Raw genomic sequence first — 18,969 nt, 5'->3', positions numbered from 1 at the left:
GCATCCACTTCTGTCTCCAGGATTACCACCGCAGTCCAAGCTATCAAAATCTTTTCTCTGATTTATCACAGTAGCCTTGAATTCGGTTCCCTTCTTCTACTCCTGCTACTTTGAATTCCATTCTCTAAACATGAGCAGTATTTTAAAGTCTCCCATTTAATAGCTTCCCATTGCACTTAGAATGGAAACCATAATCCTTATCAAAGCTGGAAAAGCGCAAAGTCGAAAGGCCCACCCTTCGAGCCAGTCTACCAGCTCTCTGGACCTCGCCCACCAGTTTCCTGTCACATAATTTATTTCCTCTCTTCTTTTGCTAGACCAAACCGATTTCCACCTTAGGCCCTTTATCTCAGCTATTTCTTCCGCTTCGAACACTCTTCCCCATGAACTCCAATGTTACATCTTACAAGAAGCCATATTTGATCACCTATTCTTTGGTAGTTATCCACTCAATCTCACATTATTCTATTTTAACGTGTCGAATTGTACTTATTGCTTTCTTATAATTTTCCTGTTCACGTCTTTATTCCCCACACCTAAGGAAATGCTAGCAACATGTATTTATACAGATTCATGAACAATGGAACAAAATGCTCCACAAAATGGCAGGTCCCTTACCAATTAAAATATACGAGCATGCTCTCTTTGGTAATCATATATTAATAGGTATTATAGAAAAGATTCCTGTCAGAGGTCCAGCTAGATGACTACTGAGATTTCTTCTAATCCACAGAGTCTACACTGTTATTGACAGTTTCCCTCTTCAGTAGCTAAAAAGTCATTTCAAGTGTGAAGAAATCAGTGATTTGCTTTGCATATTACTTTTCCAAAAGAAAAAGGGAAAAAAGAATGGAAAGAGAGAAGAAAAAATGGGTACACCAACATACACATAATTAATTAGTTGACTTTTATGAGTTTAGTTGATAGGCCTGAGATAAATATCACGTAGACCCCTAAGCACTGACAGTTATGGAACACGCACCCACAAGTAAGCTTCTGCCATGTGCTGTTTTATCACTGCGTCTGTCTCAGATGTTGAAATTTGTGCTTTTCTAGAAAAATCAAAAAGCAGATTCATTCTCTTCCATGTTCTTTCATCTGTTCCTTGTTTGAACTGTATAAATACTATTTGCATCTCATGGGTTTCTGACCTCGACTGCTGGAGACCAAATCGATTACCCCTGAGCCGCTCAGTTTGCCATCATTTAAAATCCCAGACTCTCTCTGGCACAGAAAAAGAACAATGGAAACTTATCATGGTGTCTCTCTCGGTCTGTTTCTTTCCTTTCATTTTCCTTTCAGTTTTTCCTTTTCATCCCCACCAGTTTCTCCTTTTCCTTTCTGAACATCCCATGGGGCCCTGAGCGAAACTCAAATCCTCTTTCATGAGCCATCTCAGTTTTGGTCACTGAATGAAAACATGAGATCCTTCCATGAACTCTTCAAAGTCACTAGGTTGGTAAACCTTGGGTGTGCCGGATGCCGGTGTTCCAGTCTCCAAGGAGGGAGAGGGGGACCAAGGGACGTTCCTTCACGTGAGCTGCTTGTGGTTTAGGTACCAAGTGGCAACATCTCTCACTCTCCCCGCACAGCCCCGCGGGCAACCTGATCTGTCTTTAATCTGTTCCAACCACAGAGCGAATGTTTTAAATAAAATCTCTGCACGAGTGAGTCACTACTCTCTGGCTTTCATATGACATACCGAGGAGTGATGGTTTACTTTGCCTGAGTAACAAAATTAATATAAGAGAAACATTTTTGTTATGTGGTATCTTAAAAAAACACAAAAAGAATAAAGAAGAGACATATGGACCTGAGCAGTAAAATTTGGATGAAAAAGTAGTTCCAGTTGACACACGGAAAATAATGAAAAAACTGTAGTAAATTTTCTTGGCATACGGATAAAAAAATATCAACAGGAAGAAGTAGGAAAAAAACACTTTCACTAAACAGCTGTATTGACTCTAATAATACCACTTATGTAAGGTCATGATCTCTTAAGAAGCTTCATTTCTATTACTGTTTTTTAAAAAGATGTTTTATATTCAAAAGCTTTTCACTTTATAGGATGCTTGTGTAATTGGTGGAGTCTGCATTACAGTAGAGGAACGTGTCGATGCTTTTCTGTCTCCTTAGAGAGCTGGCTAATAGATAAATGCAGGTGGTAGTGGTTGCCCTCCTCTGGCTTGGGTGGGTGAGGTGTCTAGGGCACATGAAAGTCTCTTTGCTATTCTGTCTGACCCCAAATGTTCAACTTCTGTAAAATCAGCTCAATTTTCACGGTTCTGAAGCCCAGAATGAATGTTTTACATCTAGTGAAAGGGGTTTGGCCTGGAGTCATGCAGGGGTATTCTGGACGCCTCACTGACCACTTAGGAGTGTGAAGTAGTGTGTGTAGCAATTTAACTTTTCCGTGAATTGATTCTGATTCCAAAACGAAAGAGACTTATTAATTTGCTCCAAATCTTGCCTTCATCTGTGAAAGACAGCTGACAAGAACAAAGATACTCTTGCCTAGCTTGGCAGATCTGGTAAGGAAAGAGAAGCCCATGATGAAGTGGCAGACTGAGGGAAGGTCAAAGAGACCTATGAAGCTTTAAGATTTAAGAGAGGACAGGCTTAGAGTGTATCTCATCTCTGTAGCCATGGGTTGGCTCTACTTCTGCCAGTTATTATCAGTGTCATTGCAGGCAAATTACTTTTCGTCTTGGAACCTCATTACCCACATCTCAGAGTAAGGCTAATCACACCTGTCTTCTTCCATACGATGGAAATAATTGACATTGTATATGCAGAGGACTAGCATATTTCTGACATATGATCAGTGTGCAATTAATGATTCAGTAAGTGTTATATTTATTGTAAATACTTGCTGAGAGCATCTTTCAAAGGCCTTTCTCTTTCTTCTGCCTGATATTTATAAGCAACTTTTTCTTCAACTCAGAGGGTGAAGGTTGATGCTCTCCAAGTAGCAGTGCTATCATGCTTTGTTTCTGACATAGATGCAGTTTTTACTCTACAAACTCAATGGAATAAAATTAAATTATTTTTATAAGATCTAATAAAATTTGACTCTCAGTTTCTAACTCACTAGTTGAGCAGGAAATTGAATCTCAATCAGAATTGGGGTTCCTTGGGGGTTGAATGATCTGTACTGGCATTAGACAGCAAAGACCACTCAGGGAATAACCCTGGTATGGGCCCGTGGTTGGGGGGTGGGGCAGAGTTCTTTTGCTTCTTTTCAGCCCTGACATGGACATCTTTGCCAAGCCCTGGATCCCTAGTGTTTTGAGCCAGTCTCCCTGGCTTGATCCATTTTGTCCACTGAGGTCTGGCCATTTTCCAGGGAGCTGAGAAGAAACAGGTTTAGGATCCCTACGATTCACAGGATTGCAAGGTCTCTGAGTCATACTGGAATTTGGGGAGCCACACTTTTCCCCCTTTCTCTCTCCTCCTAGATCTCGTTTTCTCCAGTACTCCCCTCATGTCTCACCCCTTGTGAAGATTGCCTATATAATCTGCTCATTCATGATTTTGAAAACATAAGCCAGAAAGTGAAGTCATAAACTTCAACATAAACTCTACTAGACAAGGGAACACTAAAGTTTGATGATTTTCTTATAGGGATAAATGCAGAATAAACAAAGCACATGTTTTTATCACCATAAATTAGCTTGCCATATGCCAATTTTGAGGATGATCAAAAGGGGTTTTTGGAAATATTTTCAATTTGCTTTTTACAAATTTAAAATGTGTAGACACGTTCTTAACATGAGGACTAGGTGGTTGGAAAAGAGAACTCAGCCTTGAATTTTTTTTTGAAAGAAATTTTTATTTTAGAATAGATTCAGATTTACAGAAAATTGTGAAGTTGGTCCAGAAGGTTCCCATATACCCTCCACTGTTTCCCCCTGTTATTAACGTCTTGCATTAGTGTGGTACATTCACCACCATTCTGTCCCTAGTTTGTGAGGGCACACACACGCTATCAATGTGACATCACTGTTTCTACTAAACTTGAATACCTGGCTGAGATGGTGTTTGTCAGGTTTCTCCACTATAAAGTTATTCTTTCTTTTCCTTCAACTTTCCAACCTGTACTCTTTAGAAGTAAGTCACTATATGCAGTTCACTTTTATGGGGTGGAGAGTTTTGTCCATCTCCTTGAGGGGGAAATATCTACATAAGATATTTGGAATTCTTCCGCATGGGAGACGTGTCTGTTATCTCCTATTTCTTCACCCCTTATTTATGTATTCAATGGCTTATTTACAACAATATGGACTCATGGTTATTTGTTTTACACGTTAGGTTATAATCTAATACTATTTATTTATTTTGCTCAAATTATTCCAGTTTTTACATTTAACAAAATTTCCTATGCTTTTTACTCTGTGCTCATCCCATCCTTTTCTTTTATAATAATATGTAGAACACCTTTAAGATTTAATTCTAATTTCTGTAAACACTCTTAATGCAGGTGATTTTTTACGACTGAAGAAAACAAACGGGTTGCCAAGCTTAGAATGCACCCATGAACTTTTGCCTTTGAAGTTGCGAACTCAACATGACCCTTTTAAGATTTTCCAGTTAGTTTACATTTGGCAGATGACCACTTCCTGTTTTTACAGGGGGAAAAAAGGCTCTACTAAGGTCTAAAGAGCAAAATTTGGTTGATAGAAGTTAAGGGATTAGATTTAGATGGATTTAATTTCCTTTAAAAAATGCAAATTGTGAAATTTAAGGTATAAGAAGACTTGAGGCATAGCCCATTTTAGGTTGTTCCTTTGTTCTCTGTGTCAGAACTTTTGAAAAATAGTTTGAGATATCTGATCATTACCGAAATCATGTTAGGAGAATCTTCTGGTAAGTGCTTGTGTTATCCTCTGAAACTTATATTTAATACCTATAATTTTAAAAGTATTTAATAAAATCGTGGACCAAGGTCATCATATTTAAGCTCTAGAAATAGGTTGATTAAGGCAGATAATTACCTGGTACTTCATGTGTGACCATATATGTTAAGTTTTACATACAGATTCTTCTGGCTTCTGGTTCTATGTAGTAACGCAAACCTATCTCCCCGACTGATTACAACTGAAAACATTTGGGTAAAATACAAAAGCCAACTCCTTGAAGACACTTAAAAGTAAATAAAAACGGAGGGGTTGTGGAAGAGTACGTGACACCTGGGGGACTGTGTTCTCTAGTTTTTATCTTTTTCTCTTAGGATCCTGAGCTGCACCACGGGACTATGGGAGGTGAAAACTCCAATAGTGATCCCACCCGTGTACCTGGAGGGACTGGAGAAAGGTGCCCTGTGACCTTAACAGTGAGGGATCCTTGCTTTCTCTCTCGTCTCGTTCTGAGGGCCGGCTTCCATCACAGAGAAGCATGATGCGCTCAGTCAGGCTGCTAAGACTCAGAGAGAACCCCTGTGTTTCTGGTCACAGCAACCAGAAAAAGAGGCCCAGGAGTGAGTGAGCCTCTGGGGGCATCTGGAGAGAAGCCAGGGGGCGAAGCGGGCCGCCGATTCTGTCTGAACCCACAGTCATCTCAGGCTGGCCGTTCAGCACGCTTGTGAGGCAGACCCCAACACACATAGCAGAGGCTCTGGGAACTAAGTCAGGCAGCAGGTAGGCAGCAAAGATCTCCTCCAGAAGCTGGCATGGGCTACAGCATGAAGAATTTTTCCATTACCTATCCAAGGGTAATTTGGGCTTTGAGGACGGGAACCTTAACTACTGAGGAATTAAAGGACTGGTAGAGAGTTCAGCTGTTGATAGGAAAATTATAGAGAACTAGTCGGTAACGTCATTGAGGCAAAAACACATTTTGTGTTAAATTGGGCTGTAAAGGTCTGAACCATAACCATCAGAAATATGATCCAGTAAACTATGGCTTGGGAACAGCTTTGGGCCCAAAGTCCAGGATGGGCCAAATCTGCAGCGGGGTAATGTCCCCGTGCAACTCCCTTCAAGGAGTGGGTTTTGGAACATTTTATTAGCATCACCTGGGCAGTTTGTTTAAAATGCAGGTTCTCTGCGCCTCTGTCAGTTCACTGAATCAGCATCTCACGCTGGGATCCAGAAACTGACTGACGGAAGAGCATCCCGGTGAATCTGATGTCCTCTTAAGTGTCAGAACCACCTGCCAACTTTCTCAAAATTCCTTGTTGCTAAGAATCACTCATGGTGCTTGTTAAGCATTCAGTTTTTCAGCTCGTTCCCTGGTGGAGATACCTGGTGGAGATGAAGCTGGGGCATTCAGATGCTAAGCTCTTCGCAGCATAGTTAAGAGCAGTGGGGGATAGTGAGGTAAGAGTCAAGTTTGCAGAATTTCTGGCTTTTACTGAAGAACTATTCTAATGTTACAGATAACTCCCAAAGAATATTATTTTCAGATTTTCTTTCTCTTACTAGGAACAGTTTCACAAAATGTCATTATGAACAGTTTCATGAGATTGGGCAGAGATCTTATATGACATGAAGTGTTGGTTTTGGAGAAGACAAGTGGGCCTATTTGAAATTATTAACATAAATATGATTTGCAAATTAAATCAGCTGGCATCAAATGCCATTGCTTTTCATGTTTACTCAGAGAACCATTTATTAACCTTGAGGGACACTTCATTTAGGTGCAGCTAATAGATGTTAACATTTTTTTTTATTGTGCATTTCTGTTGGAAACTTACTGGGTAAAAGCAAGGGCTCGTTCCAAAAGGAGATTTGGATATATGCTTTCTTGTCTCATATGAGTGAGTGGGACATAGAAAAACAAAAATTCATTCGCTAGAGCACCTCCAGCAGTACTCATCAAACTCTAATGTGTGTATGAATCATCTGGGGATTTTGATAAAATGCAAATTCTGATCTGGCAGGCTAGAATCGAAGGTAAGAGTCTGCGTTTCCAGTCAGCCCCAGGTGATGTCTGTGTGGCTCGTCCTCTTGGGATACTTTGAAAAGCCAGGGGCTAGAACACAGCACTTCGCCCTGAGAAGTGAGTGGTGGACTTGTATTTCCCCAGCTCTATTGACATGTAACTGACATACAACATGTGTAAGTTTAAGGAGATGATTTGATACAGTATATATGTTGTGACCTGATTACCACAATAAGGTTCGTTAATTCATCACCTCACGTAGTTGCCATTTTTTAAATAAAACTTTTAAGACCTACTTCTTGGCAGCTTTCAAGTATACAAAATAGTATTGTTAACTATATTTACCATGCTACATATTATATCCTAAGAAGTTACTCATCTTGTAACTGGAAGTTTGTGCCCTTTGACCTCTGTCACTCATTTTCCTCACCCCCCCCCACCCCTGGCAACCACCAGTCTACTCCAGTTTTATAAGTTCAGTTTTTTAGATCCCATATATAAGTGAGATCATACAGTACTTGACTTTCTCTGACTTATTTCACTTAGGGTAATGCCTTCAAACTTCATCTTCATTGTTGCAGGTAGCAGGATTGTCTTCTTATTCGTGGCTCACTGATATTCCAGTGTGTGTGTGTGTGTGTGTGTGTGTGTGTGTGTGCGCGCGCGCGTGCACATGCGCGCATGCGTGTGTGCGTGTGCGCACTTTATTCACTCATTTATTGATGGACACTTAGGTGGTTTCCATGTTGTGGCTATTGTAAACACTGCTGTGAGGAACATAGGTATGCAGATATCTTTTCAAGACAGTGATTTCATTTCCTTCAGATAGATATCCAAAAGTAGAATTGCTGGATCATAAAGTAGTTCTAATTTTAATATTTTGAGGAATCTCCAGACTTGTGACAGGGACTGAAATCGGAAAGACTTATGTCACCATCTTGCTGATGTCACTTGCAATGGTGAACTTTATATTGCGGCTCTCCGTGAGGGCCCTATTAAGAAGTAGGAGAGCTCAATAAAAGATGAATGGAAATGTACCTCGCCTCAAAGAACAGCAGATGGGAGCAGAACGTAGTCAGAAGAGTGATAAAATATACAGTTTTCCAGAGCTCTGACCAGGCACTGAGAGTGAGCCCCAGCCAACGGAAATCCAGCAGGGATTAGGCAGGAACTGAGATGGAGAGCAAGTGCAGGATCTCCAGTTGCCCAGCTGCCCAAGCATTCCATTTTCTTGAAGGAGGAAGCCAGCTTCAGTTTGGGGCAATGGGAGAACAGAAATTGAGAGTTTCTTGTTTCTCCTGAATGGCCGAGGGGTTGGAAAGCACTGTCATCTCATCAAGGAATCTGGCTGGCTTGGAAGCCTGGAAGCGCCGTGTGCTTCGGGCGTGGTGTGAGGACAGGTACAAGAGAGTGCTGTGTCAGTGGAGAGAGCGCCAGCAACCTGGGCTTTGAATTTTCATTCCGGATGAAGAGGATCATATGCATGACGCTCTCTTAATACAACCAGCGAATTTTGAGAATTCCCCTGAGTTGGCCTTGTTTCCTCATGACTCCTACCAAAGTCCAGTTGTCCTTAATCTTTCTAAAGTAGGTGTGATTCGTTTCATGCAATGAGTGTTTCATCGTGTTCTTTCTGGTGACTATTGTAAAAGTTTTATTTCTCTTCTGCAGAATGTTAAGTGCTTGCCTTAATGTCCTTGGCTGCAAAAATTAGATGAGTTTTTAATCTCAGTAAAATATTAGTTTTGTCATAGAAATTACATATTTAAATTATGCACCATGAAAGGGAGCACAAAAACTGAGAAAATTGAATGAGAAAAGAGCCTATAGTCAAGTTTCGTTTTATCTAGTAATTTAAAATGTCCATTAATTGAAGAATCTTGGTTTGGAATTGGTCTTTTCTAATGAATTTTGAATATTTGGGATGAAGAGATTGAAGATTAGAAGCAGTCTGAGATAGGATGTCACATTGCAGTTTCTTTAGTAAACTTAAAAGCTTTTATAAATTTATTCACAATTTTTGTTTGAGAATTGTTCAAAGAAAAGTCTCCTCTCCCCTTTCCCCCCTATTTCATTACTTCATCTTCTTAGTCCTTTGAAAGAAAACCCAGAAGTCTGAAAATGGAAATCTCATGTTCGGCATAATACAAAGCTGTGTCTTCAGCTGTGACTCGATGGTTTTATAGGTTTACATTTAGTTTCTGCAGACTGTGTCAGTGGCCATGTAGAAATGTCACTGTCTTTGAGTTCACAGTGGCCTTTTCCCAAATCCTGAATGCGGGGAAATGTCCATGGAAGTAACGTGGAGAGGGCTCTGGTACATGTAGTCCTGCTGGCTTAGCAGTGCCGCAGCGGGGAGATGATGAATAAGGTGTTGGGCTTGCTCAGGGCGTCCAGATTGGCCCAGGTAGGGGGCTAGTGGTAGATAAGCTATGGTCAGAAGGTGCTGATTCTACTGCCTTGCAATTTTTAGAATCAAATTCTGTGTCCAAAGAAAACACAGACGGGCAAATAAACAATAAAACAGAATAAGAAGAAAGTAGTTCCTTAATACACAAAATTAAAGGAAAATGAGTCAAAGAGATGACTGTGTATATTATTTTATTCTAACTTCACAGGTGGCCATTTTGTATTAGCATCATGTATGGCATGAACTCACTGAATTAGTATCCCCGAATTCACCAGAACACCCCGAATTCACTAGAACACCCTATCGAGACTTCCCCTTCTGGGAGACCTCAGTTGACCCTGCTTATTCAGATCATATTTAAAAATATTCATCCTGCAGCTAATGGTTAAATGTAATATATCAAAAGTTCTTGCAGATAATTTAAAGAGTGTAGGCATTTGGCTAATGAATATAGAAATTGTTATTAAAAATTTTAGAAAGTTCACTCTGACAAGCGAAGAACTTTAAATGAAAATAACACAGCAACATTATTTTTGAATCCATTCAAAGTAAAAACAAGAGTATACTCAGTGACGGATGGTACCTGTTGAAATCAAGGGTCCAATTAATGAATAGGGAATCTTGTAAACTTCTTGTGGCTTTGTAAGTTGGTGTAAGTTTCTAGAGGCCAGTGTGGCACTACAGTTGACCCTTGAACAACATGGTTTGAACTGTGCAATTCTCTTGCATGTAGATTTTTTTCAATAAATATCCGTACTGTTTTGATCCACATTAGGAGGTCAGAGACTCAGAGGGTCAGCTATTTGCATTGACCTATGCTGTTTCATCTAGGGGACTTGAACGTTTGTGGATTTTAGTATCTGGGTGGGGAAAGGGGAGGTCTAGAACAAATCCTTCATGGATACTGAGGGACACCTTAAATTTTCGATTTGGTCCTGGACCTAAACCCCATGTTGTTCAAGGGTCAACTGTGTGTGCATTCAGAGCTTTGAATCTTCATATTATTTGACCCATTCTGAAACAGAAATATAATCATTTTTCTGCATTGTAATCATCTGTTATTTCCCCTTTCCTTAAAGCAAGAGTCAGCAAACTTTTTCTGTAAAGGGACAGATAATATTTTAGGATTTGCAGGCCTCACGGTCTCTATTTCAATTACTAAACTTTGCTATTGTGCACAAAAACAGTCATAGAAAATGGGTAAATGAATAAGCTTGGCTGTTTTCCAATGAAAATTTATTTATAGACACTGACATTTGAATTTCATATATTTCTCACATATTACTAAACATTATTGTTCTTATGATATTTTTTTCAACCATTAAAATTTAAAAACTATTCTTAACTCAGTGGTGGGCTGGATTCGGCCCTCTGGCTCTTGTTTGCTGACCTGTGACCTAAAACAGAACCGTTCAACCCCCAAACCAGAATAAGCTGTGCACTTTCACTGCACCGGGAGGTGCTGGCTTATGTGCGCCCTTCTCTCTGCCGAGAATGTCACCTTCCTGAGCTTATTGTGGTTACTTATGCTGACTTACAGACCAACTTTGTCTGAGCCACCTGAGACAGAAGGGGCCAGGTCTGAATAGATCTTCCTTGGTCCCCTCTTCTCCCCTTAATAAAAGGATAGAAGTGCTTCAGTTTATTCTGCTACAAAACCAGAAAACACATTAAAGATAAATACCAGATGAAAGAAAGTTTTTTTTGGCATAATTTAGCATGAATCAAGGCATATCTAATGAAGAATTAAAACACTTAGATCTTCTCTATTTCGACAGTGTTGGGACTGAAGATAGGAAGGTGTTGGGTGACTGAGTTTGAGACCAGGATTGTCACTCAGGATAATAGGAAAACAAGCATAGAAAAGAGACTTCGGGTGCATAAAAGGGAAATGATACATTATGGCTTTGCATGGGGTTGACGTTGTTTATTTTCAGCTGAATTATAGGAAAGATAGGGAAGGGCTTCTGTAATTGAACAACAAACAAAAGCATTCTTTTTTATGATTTATGATTTTTAAAAATATAATTAATTTACTATAAAGAGATAATGAACTTGTCAGTTTTCATTGTAGTGTTTCTAAAAATTTATGATGTTTTAGTAAATAAATTCTAAACTGTATTTTCACAGAGGCAGTTGTATGAAGTACTTTGTTAGTCTCGAGTTCCATAATCTGTACCTCTGGAATTCCCTTTACATGAAACCTGAGATGATAATGATGGTGGCTTGTGATATATATATCTCCACATACACATATACTTTATCTAAAAAGAAAATAAATGTCCTTGAAAAAATGAACCTTGCAGTCTCTATAAAGTAACAAAATAATATTAATAGTTAATTGCTAATTGAATAACTAATTGAATGCTTCCTATGTGTTAGGTGCCATTTAAATGTTTTATATTTAAAATCTCTCCTTACCCTTTAATTTTAGTCTGGAACATTCCAAACATGCAAAAGAAAACTGACCAGTATGGTGATATGCCTGGTACTCATCATCTCCATCTTCAACAATTAACAATTTATGCCAAACTTGTTATATCTACATGCCCACTGATTGCTCCCTCCCATATTATTTTGAAGGAAATCCTAGTCATCATGTTATTTCATCTGTAATATTTGTGTATGCATCTGTAAAAGATAAGGGCTCAAAAAATAAAACTGTGATATCATTATCAGTCACACTTAAAAATAATTACAGTGGTTTCTTAGTATCATTAAGTACCCAGTCAGGTTTCCAGTTGTCTAATGAAAGTTTCAAACATGTGTTTGTATTTACTTTTTAAAACATTTATTTGAATTGGGATCCAAATAATTTCCACGTTACAAATAACTTTTAATTTATAGATTCTCTCTATCTCTCTATCATTATCCCTTTCTCTTTCTCTTTTCTTGCAATTTATTTCTTGCCTTGAATAAACTGGGTCATTGTCCAGAGTCTGGATTTTGCTGGTTGTATCCCATGGGCTCTGTTCTCTGAGTTTCCTATAAATCAATAGTTATATTTGGAGGCTCGATGAGATAAATCTAACAATTAATTGTGGGAAGAACAAAGAAGGCGTGTGGATGGGTTTAGGTTTTTCCATAGGGAGGCTTTTTCCATAGGGAGGTTTTCTGTTTTTATGATATTTGCAGATGCTGTTGTTAGCAACCTAGATCCATTAATTAGGGTTTCCAAAATTGTTATGGTCTAATTCTAGTAACTTTTAAAATGTATTAGCTAGAAACTTCTATAAAGAGAAATGTCTTCTCTTTTATAACTTTTCTCCCAGGTGGTACAATTTGTATAGGAAAACAAGATAAATGCTTCATTTTCCCTATATTTACTAGTTTTTAAAATAACGAGTTAGCAAGTATCCTCCAACCATGGTAAATGAGTGTGATTATTTATTTTGGGGAGGTCATTGTGACCTCACAGATTATACATGCATATATGCTAACATACATGCGTACATACAGGAAGTGTAGACCCTTAGTATGTTTCAATCCATTGCAGTTATTTTCCCTACTGATGTTCAGATTACCCCATTTTGACCAGTGAGAGCTTGTCATTTTTTTGAGTCTTTGTCATACGGCAGGATTCCAACTTCATCTGTACATTTCCTGTTCCATATCTGTAAACAGCCCTAATTCTACAAGAAGCCCTAATTCTTTTCGGTGGCGAAAAATATTTGGACACCACAATCTAGTCTGTAGGGGTCATCATTGCTACTGGGATGGCTTTTTTAGTGGATGATTCTAGGAAATATACAGACGTGTTTTTAAAGATAAAAAATTATGAGTTTTTATTGATATTTCCAATTCAAATTAAGTGCTACTTAAAGTTTACATCTAACCTACTCTGATACCACAACTCTATCTTCTTTTTCCTACTCCAAGAATTCCAGTTCTCACTAACACTGGGAATTATAGAATTAGGGTGTAACCTAAATACTCAACTCTTTTATGCCTTAACATATTCCCAACAGTTTCCAATGCTACTGCCAAATATGTGATTACAGAAAAGAGTATACAACTATTTTGGGGGCAGTTTTCTTTGTCTTTAGCATATTTCGAGTATTAGAGTATACCCTTGTTGACAAATAATTGTGTTTAAAAGTCACACAATAGTTTATTTCCTCCATGTGTGCCTGGCTTTGCCACCAAGTATATGCCACCAAGTGTGTGTGTGTGTGTGTGTGTGTATGTGTATGACCATTTTCTTTATCTTTATTTAAAAAATTTGGCACTGTATTTAAGAAATAATAACTAGGTTTTATAATTATGGAAAAGGTTTACATGCGTCATAGGTAAACATCCTGAATGAAGTAGACTCAAGCAAGGCTAACTTTTCTTCTTGGTCCATCCATCCCATTCCTTTTCCTCCTGTTAGTATATGTAGATTTTTAAAAAGTGAGGTTTATTATTTTACTGTTTTAAAATGCTGTCAGATACTTAAATATATTCCTGTATTTACCTGTCCCAGGTGAGTGACAGTATAGCACAACAACTTTTCTTCATCTTGCTCTTTATATTTCAGAACATACCCTCAAAATCATGCTCTAGTAGTGCACAGAGCTATCCTTCTCCATAGCAAAAAAATAGGTAAGAAGAAGTAGCTCAGCCTAACTTTGGTTTGCATTTCTTATGTGATGGTTAAGAGCTATTTGCATTTCTCTTTCAGTGAACTTTCTGTTTATTATTCTAGCCCAGTTTTCTATTGGGTGGTTAGCGTTTTGCTTCCCTGTGTTTAGGAGCTCTTCATAGTATAGAGGTCTTAAAACTTTGTGGTAAAAATTAAAATATTTTTCCTCGTTTGTCATTTATCTACTAGTTTACTTCTGTCATCTCTTGCCATACAAACATTTTATTTTAATTTTTATGTTATCACATTTATCTAATTCTCTATTGTGTTTTGATTTGCCTCAGTTAGGAAAGTTTCCCTTACTTTGAGGTTGTAAAAGAATCCACTACTAGTGGTACAGGTTTTAATTCTTTCATTTAAATATTGTACCCATTTGGAATTTGTCCTAGAGTATAATGTGAAGAAAGAATCCAATATTATTTTTTTTTTCTTATGGCCTTTTAGTTAGCCCAATACAACTTATTTAATAGTCTTTTACTCAATGGTGTGATATGCTGTATTAATTTTACATCTGCACTTGGGTTACTTTTTGGATTTTCTAATATGTCCCATTGTTCTGTGACAGTTTATATACTGATGATATACTGTTTTAATTCTAGTGGCTTCAGAATATGTTTTAATATCGGCAAGGCTAACTCTCTGACCTCACTACCTCATTGCTCTTTTTTTTTATGGTGTTCTTTACTATTCTTGCTCATTTGTTTTTCCAAATGACATTAATAATCACCTTAAAAAAGTCTCCTCTAATGGAAAATCTGTTAGTATTTTTGTTGGGGTTGCCCAACTTTATAAAATTAACTTAGATCAAATGGACATCTGTATTGATGTAGAAGAGAAATTGTGGCAATATGATGTTTTAAAGTCAGAGATGATATATAACCACAAAATATTTGTTTTAACTTGAGTGTTAAAGGTCAGGTTTAGCATTAGCACTAAGACTTTTGTACAGGATGTATATCCATACAAGATACATGGTTTTACTTGTAGCATATTTGCATTTGTTTGATAACGAATGATTTATAATCAAGTTTTTCTATATCTGTGGTTGTATTCATAATTGGGCTAGTCAAAGAAGCCCACTCAGTAAAAACATAATGGTTGTGGGTACTTTTCTTTCATTCTACTGTCTGGATCATGTTTCATGGTTTTATGACTAAGAATCAATGTCTAGGCACAGCTTTCCAAAAAGAAATCTGCTTTTCTTGCTGTTTCTGCATCTTCAATAAGACGATAATTAGCTACAATTGAAATTAAAATGCAACGATTTTGAGTTTTTGTTGTTATTGCTTGTGATCAGTATCTCATCATTACTGTCCAAGATTTATATTTCAGGTCTTTCCCGTCACATTGGAGTTGTGGCCTGGCTATGATGGATTGGAGTTACTTTTTCAGCCATGCCTAATTCTAATGCCATGGGTTGACCTATAACATCTCATATTTATTTATTTTTATTCATTCAATATTAAACGAACTAGTTGAGTCAGAATAAAATTTCTGCTTTAAAATCTAGAGTAAGATAGGTAAATCAAAGTTGAAGCTCAATAAAATTAAACATTGAAGATACTAAAGAATGTGTTCCAACAAAACAACGGAGTGAAAGGGTACAGAGGAGTACACGGGAGATGCACAAGGGGATGCTGAAAGGATGGGGAAGATGACGGAGGAAGATTTAAGAGTGAGAACAAAGCATTAAGCATTTAGAGTAACTAGTCAAAATCAACTGTAGAAGAAAGGATTTCAGGAGGAAAGTCTCTAAGAAGTTGAAAATGATAGAATACGTGAAGTAGAATTGGGGGAAGAATTACTTTGGATAGAGAATTTGGGTGTGGAATAGTGATGGATAGATAGGAAAGTAAGCACCAATAATGAAAACAAAACAAACCAAAACAAAATAAAATAAACTCCATGATAAGCAACATTGTGCAATAAAGAGATGTATCTGAATTGTATGGCATGACTCAGTTCTGATTAATATGTGGTAGTAATAGCATTATTATTAAGTACCAGTCCACAAATTTTGATGTAAATATGTTGAGAGACTGCAGGGAAGGCAAGAATGTGTGGAGAATAGTTGTAGGGCTGGGGTTGGTATGAGAATTAAATCCTCTCATTCTGTAGCAGGAAGTCAATAGGTTGTTATTCTAAAATTGAAAAATTTAAAAATAAAAGTATTTGTTGCTCAGGCATTGAAAAGGAAATGCCCGAAGAAACATTTGAGAGAGTAGAAAGTAGTTGGTTCTGGAGAATCAGAATAGAGTGCCTGGAAGGAGAAGAGGAACTGCTTATTTTCAAAGTAAGTTCTATAGAACCATTTGACTTTTTAAACTCCATAAATGGATGACATTGATAAATGACATTTGTAGAAGAGAAGGCAGGACAAGAACCAATGTGAGAAGGGTGACGTGATAAGGCGGCAGTTGTCAGTATCAGTTTCTTATCAATATCAACTTTAACGGGCATTTTTAAAAAGAGTTTGAAGTAGAATGGTTAGGATTATAATCACAGCTCGATTTAACTGGAAGTCAAATGATATTTCAGTTGTTCAGTTGAGTAAATATTGATGAATTGATAAAACCAAAAAAAAAAAAATGCTTCTTCCAAATGGGATTTCTACTTAATGAGATGACCTTGATGTGCCAACTGCTAATTAAATTAGAACCCCAGGGGGAGCATAAAAAGCTGTTAATTGAGAATACATCTTAAAAGTGAAAATATTGTGCTCTGGGTTAATATATTAATGTCTTCAGTTTTCCAAAGAATCAGTAATGCCTATTTACTACTCACAGAAATCATATGTCAGCGAAGTGTGTTAATGAGAGCGTGTGGAATTGCAAAATGTGTTTCCTTTGGAGAGAGGGGGAAATCATTGGCTGAAGTTACCAGTTACGGTCAACTGCTATGTCCCTTGCAATACACTCTGTCATTATTTGGGGGGAGATTTTGGAGTAGTGGGCCTGTGAGAAGGAAAAAAAGCATAGACCAATATAAACCTCATTCACACCACTAATTTTGTGTCCAAATTTTTGTGGCTTGGATAAATTCTCATTTTCTTTACTCTTTCTTTTATCCATTTATCTAAAATCATGATGAAATAGAGAATAAACTGGACATGGAAAAGCCGCGCACGTGTAAAGAGTTCCCAGCTTTTAAATGCGCAGTGGGGGCTGCGCTGAGGCTCTGGAGCCGAGCTCATCTCTGGCTTTCCTGATGCTTGAACACAGAAGGCGGAGCTGCGCGTTGAGGTCCATGCTTGCCAGGATGTCCTTTCTGTCTCTCTTCTGTCTTTCAGACTCTTTTGGCTCCTTCATCCATATCCTTTGTTCTTGACTTTCCATATCATTAGAGATATTAAAATGAATTCTCTGGAAATGGAAGTTTATGTTTAGGGCCACCTCTAGGTTTGACTTTCCTTCTTGTCCTGGCCTTTGGAATCCGGTAAAAACACACACGGGTATAGATTTGGGTATAATTTGACATCTCAGTGCCTTGGATCTGAGGAAGGAATTATGGCTGTGAAATAAATATATGCCTTTTTAAAGTTTATTTTGAGTTTGGAGGTCACTTTGTAACAAATGAGTTTGCAGAGATGACATAGCAGTGAAACAAATGCTGGCAGTTCGGGTGGAATTGAAGCCTCTGAATAAAATTTCAAATTAGCAGAAATAAACTTAAAAGTAGGTGACTAGTACACATGGCCTCAGTCCCAGATGTCACATTTATGATTTCAAGGTGACATTCTGTGAGTGAGGTTCAAGGTTCAGAAGTCACAGTTTGTAAAACATTGTCAAAAGTCCCAAGCAGAGGCTCATCCTAAAAAATCAGGTCTTTTAAAAGAGAAAGCTTGTTATTTGTTTTGTAGTTTTGAATTCATGAAACCAAGGTGGGGAATCTGGGCTCTCACCCCCTACCGTCTTCACCCCATCCGAATTCGGTGTTTCTCTAGGACCGTTTCCACAGGGAGGTAAACTTTAGGGCAGAGGGGCTGCTTCAAAGCAAATGAGGCCCTTAATTTATCATAAAAAAGAAGACTGGTTGTTAAGGTTTTATTGGATTACAATAAAGGCTCCTAGCGCTGGGAGTCTGTGGTTTGATTCCCGGCATCACTGGGGGAGCTTGAAATCATAACCACAGATTATAGCAATGAGCTTCCAAATTTCCATATCCCAAGCAAAGATGCTGCTTTCCTGGAGCTAATGTGGAATTACATGCTCTGTGATTTTAGGATATGTATTGGAAAATTTTCTGTTTGGATATCACTTCAGGAGGGCTGTGATTCTCCAATCACCTCTGTGGTTATAGCTTGAATGTTCTTAAAAAAGGAAAGGAAAGAAAAAAATAATAAAACAAAACAAAAGATGATTGTTGTAACTCCCTCCATTCTGTGCTCTTGTACAGTTTGAAGGTTTTCATTAATTTTTTTCTTTCTCTGAGTTCAGTAAAAGTTCTTATAAGGTCATCCTTGGGTTGTAGCAGTGGCTTACGCCATTCTTCTAGGTCCCCCTCTCTTCCATACTTCCTATTATGAAGTCATATCTCATCAGTTAAATAGACTCTAAAGTCTGCCATCTTTGATGTAAGTGGTACATACATATTTAGTACTATACACTTTTTTTTTTTTTAATTTTTAATTTTGGGGCCTGGCAGACAGACCGTATTGGAATGAGTTAGTCAAAGATATAAACAGCTAAATTTTGTTTTTCTTCTTGTAAGACATATACGATTGAACTGGCAAAGAAAATTGATGTCAGTTTGAATTGTTCTCTTTCTCAGACTCATTGGTGCACACAGATGTATTTAACGAAATGGAAACAAAACCTATAAAAACTTGTGCATGCGTTCATCACACGACTTGAAACCTCTGGTTGTGCTGTCCTTGGCTGTCTCAGCTCACTGTCCCTGCATTATAGGAAGCCCTGGCCTACTTTTCACAGCTGGAGAGAAAAGCTTTGATTTGTTCAGGAAGGAGAGTCGGTGCCCGGGGGAATGGCTGGGGCTTTTCATCTGGTCTATTGATAGCTCAGTGTTCTTCCTCCACTCCGCAATAGGAGCAGAC

Source organism: Pteropus alecto, unplaced genomic scaffold (genome assembly GCF_000325575.1).
Source record: "Pteropus alecto unplaced genomic scaffold, ASM32557v1 scaffold134, whole genome shotgun sequence".
Taxonomy (NCBI): domain Eukaryota; kingdom Metazoa; phylum Chordata; class Mammalia; order Chiroptera; family Pteropodidae; genus Pteropus; species Pteropus alecto.
The sequence above is the reverse complement of the archived record's forward strand: the minus strand, read 5'-3'. Positions refer to the sequence as shown.